This window comes from Ochotona curzoniae, unplaced genomic scaffold (assembly GCF_017591425.1).
Source record: "Ochotona curzoniae isolate NIBS_2020 unplaced genomic scaffold, NIBS_Ocur_1.0 scaffold_3835, whole genome shotgun sequence".
In the NCBI taxonomy this organism is placed as follows: domain Eukaryota; kingdom Metazoa; phylum Chordata; class Mammalia; order Lagomorpha; family Ochotonidae; genus Ochotona; species Ochotona curzoniae.
Window position 1 is genome coordinate 26,643,548 of NW_024467114.1, and position 4,537 is coordinate 26,648,084.

Genomic DNA, 4,537 nt, shown 5'->3' on the forward strand with positions numbered 1-4,537 from the left:
ATCTTCCATTGGCTCTTCATTCTTCTAGTGGCCACAATAGCCAGAGGCCCCAAGGCTTTGGGCCATCCTCCACAGCTTTCCCAGGCCACAAGCAGGGAGCTGGATGGAAAGTGGAGCAGTCAGGACATGAACTGGTGACCATATGGGATGCCAGTGCTTGGAGGCTGAAGATTAACCAATTGAGCCATTGCACCAGCCAATGACATCTTAACCATTGTACCAAATGTCGACAGGCAGAGTTTGTCTTGTTTATTGTACTTTTAAAGATTCATCTTATGTATTTGGAAGTAGAGGTGATAACAAAGAGAAGAGAAAAAGAGCTCTTCTGTTGGCTTACTCCTTGAATAGCTGAAATGTCTAGACCTTGGTTTCCCACCTGGGAGACCGGATACAAGCATTTGAACCATCTTCCACTGCTTTCCTGGGCACTTTAGCAGGATCCTGGACCAGAAGCAGGGTAGCTAGGACTTAAATCTTTGCACAGAAAATGGAATGCTGGTGTCGCAGGCAGTGGCTTGTTCCATTGCACCCCAGTGCTGAGCCCATCTTGTTACTATAGCTATGTCAACCCTTTTAAAGGTGATGTTTTTCCTTTTCAGTAGTCTCATGGAAAAGATACTTTGGGCCTCTCTGCCCACAGATATATCCTGTTTGCCTGGAAACATTCGATGGTATTAGCACCAGCCTGTGGGACTAGCCTGTGACAGGTTTCACTGAGGTTTACCTAAATACATCTGAAACGAGAGGGAAGCAGCTAATGAGCCATCCTTTTGCATCCCCATCTCAACTTGCCCAATAACAAGAGTTGAATTCGGCAGGCAAAGGGGTAAGCAAGATCTGGTTCGCCAAACCCTGGAGACTCAGCTGTAACTACTGGGCTTGCTCAAGCAGGATTGACAGAACAAGCTGACAAATCTCACTTAGAAGGCAAAGAGAAGTTACCCAGCAAGCGTAACCAACTTCCACGCTGACCAAGATGAATCAACTCATGATATTATACAGGAAGCCACAGGACCTGGTTCAACATAACCAGGGGCTCAGTGCCCACAGCCAGTCACCTTGTTATCCACACTCATTGAGAGCCACAAAGCAACCATCACCTCACGAGCTGGTCTACGGGCAGAGCCCCAGACAGCATCCTTCTTCCCCATAACGCTCCCCCTTTATCTCACTCAGCCTGATGCCTAATAAGCTGATTGCTATTTACTTTGGATCTGCAGCTAATCTGTTAATGATTGATTTTGAATTTTTACACTCATTTGTCTCTGGCAGAACCTGGGACTACGGAAGGCAGTCCTATCTGATGAATTGGTTTTTTTTTTCTCTAGGCCAAAAGAAAAAAAAGAAGAAGAAGAAAAGAAAAATTAAAGTTGAAAGTCTTTGATATTACATTCTGCCAACAAACCATTGACACACAAAAATAGAAATGTGAACCCTTCCCGGGACTTCCATCAGCCTTTGAAATTGCCAGCGCATACCGTAAGTGGACATTTTGCTAATGATGGCATGGGATAAAGATCCTCTTCAAAATGAAATAAATGGTAATTTACAATAAATTGAAAGAGTCTAAAATTCTTAATGAACAAAACTGATGCTCATTGCTCATCTGTGATGGCTTAGGCACACTAACGAATTCCATTGTGGTCTTTTACACTGATCTAAATTACACACCATCTGATAAATGTATTTTTTTTCTGTAGGACATATGTAGAAAAGGGAATTTTGCTTTCCATTAAAAAAAAAAACATGCTGTAGACAATGGTCATTTTAATTGGTAAGATGCACAGCAGTGCTAGGCAATGCAATCACTGTTTCTAAAAATGGAACCATGGGCAACCAGCACACTCTGGGATGCAGAAGGAACAGGGCACACAACAGAGCCGTACCCACTGACCAACACGGTTCTTGCACAAAGTCAAACCTTCCTTCGAGATGCAGCTCCAATTTTGCCTATCACCACGACCCCACCCACACCTAGGCTAGCATTCCCATCATATATTTATTCAAACGCACCTCAAGACCTCTCATCCTGGAATGAAACACAACACATCCAAATGTCTTTGAAGGAGAAGAGTGATTGAAAACACACAACCCCGGCACTTAGAAGGTAGGGACCGGAGGAAGGGCACCCCGCGCAGCAGGTCTCCTGTTTCTGGAAGTGGTAGCAAGTCTTCCTGAAGCACCACGTCATAAATTAATGGAGGAGACGCTCTGCAGTGCCTCTGAAAGGCAAGGCGAAGCTGCCCGAAGGATAAAAGCCCTGAGCTGATTAATATTTCAGATCCTGCAAGACATGGAGGCTCCATCTGCTGTCAGCAAGACCTGAGAAAGGTATTGAGGCAGTCGGAGGTGGGGGGACGAAAACCACAGCCTCCCCTCCTGTCCACTGACCTTCCAGGGAGGCCGACACCGTGGGACAGCGATTGCCTGTCTCAGCCAGCCACGCTGGGAATGGGAGAGTGTGTCAACTGTAACCAGGTAGACAGTGATGAATTGACACGCTGGAAAATCGAACGCTTCAGTAATCAGCCTAAAGATCTGATCTCAACATTTTTCAGTTTTGTCCAAATTCATTGGAAGGAGTGCTTTAGCAAGTTCAGTTCTCATTGGTGAGACCTTTCATCTTGAGGCTGCTTTTCTGATTGGGTTCCATGTCATCATCGCTTTGAGTGGCGGCCTGTACCAGCAGCAGACAGACTTGGCTTGAGGAGGCAGGAGAAATACACACACAGATGGGTTTTACTCCGACGTTAATTCAAAAGCCATTAAACATCTATCAAAATGGTTATTTAGAAAAAATTATGAACGCCATGGTATATGAAAAGGTAGCAGGTACTGGATCCTAACAGCTCCGTCACCCTGAAATCCTAAAATATCGTTCTCCATTTTGCCACAAGAAGCTTCTTTTGTTATAATTCTAATGATAGCTTTTTAATTAATGTCTACAGGGCTTCTGATAACTTCATTCACTCTTTCCAATTGTTTGTATGATCCAAAGACAGCCTCCAGCCTTTAGAAGGAAATCCCTTAAGATAACTTTTTGAAAATGCTGCCAATCTGCTTTTCTTTTGATGAGACAGAAAAGTCATAAAATTTAAAGTTCCACTCATCTCCATAGCGATGCTCCAAAAATCCACGCAGCTGAGAAACACGTTTGCTTTCTCCTGGTACCCTGGTACGAAGGTCATGCGTCTGTCAGCTGAGATCACGCCCCCTGGCTGCAGCCTCCATTCCCCACCCTGTGCGAAGGCTAGCGCCCTCCAATGGTGAGAGTTCCCACAGCTCGTATTCTCCTCCTCCAGTGGCTTTGCAAGGCCAGCAAGATTCCTGATCCCACTGGTCTCTCACCTACTTTGGCTGTTCCACGTGAATCTGGTTTTTGGTTACAACTCCTTTCACAGGATTTCAGTCAAAACACCACTCAAGGAGGCCAGCACAATGGCATAGCACGCTAATCCTCAGCCTTAACTCCTGGCATTCTATTGGTTTGTGTCCTAACTGCTCCATTTCCAATTCAACTCCCTGATAATGGCCTGGGAAAGCAATGAAGGATATTGCAAAGCTTTGGGACCCTGCACCCATGTGGGAGACCCAGATGAGGCTCCTGGCTTCACACTTTCTGTCTGTCTCTCTCCATATTTATGCGTTACCAATCAAAAACTAATAAAAAGCTTTTTAAAAACAACACTCAACTGAGGCAGTCCACAGCAAGCTGACTTTTCATTTGGCTAAGTCCCTCCTAGGTTCCCATCACCTACTGCCATCTCCTTCACTGCCTCGCGTCATCCCTCTACACTCCTCTCCCTCGTCCAGTCTCCCACCCTCAAATCCCCCGAAGTTCCCCCTGCGGAGCAGTTGCCCGTCTCAGAGTCTAGCTGCTGAATGCAGGCTGTCTCCTCCATGCCTTATCTTCCAAGCCAAATGCTTCTTTAAGGTGGCAGACAGTCTCCTCCCCAAAGGAATTCCTGGCTAGTTCTTAAAATAACAGCCTTTTCCTCCGGGCCCGTCTGTCTGCTACAAGAAAGATCTGACTCATTCCTGCAAACACTCAGGAAAAGAGACACAAAGGACCACTCGTTTTGTGATAAGCGCTACAGGAAAACACAACTCCAGGAGACAGAATTACGGCATCTGAATTTGGAGACAGAACAACTTGGGGGGCTCTGAGAGCATCCTGCTTTCAATGTACCCAGGGAGTGTCCCTCTGTGTGTTAGTGCATAGCACAACACTCAGCAAGCCTCCATCCCTCTCTAAGCTCCTGGCTCCTCTCAGACCATGAAGAATGGGAACTCCACACCAGTTCTATGTGTGTGCAACTGACTGACCCCGCGCCCGCACACACACACTGCGGACTAAGCCAGAACCTAGCAGAACGCAAAGTCCAGCCACTCGGAGGGATTGAAAGCATCACAGCAACAGACAAGAAGACAGTTGCTTCCCCTCCACTCTCAGCTTGAGCATAGAAACCAAATCGTCCTTCCTGCTATTCAGAACCGCAGCGTGTGATTCATCAGCCCACAGGAGATCAACAGAGAT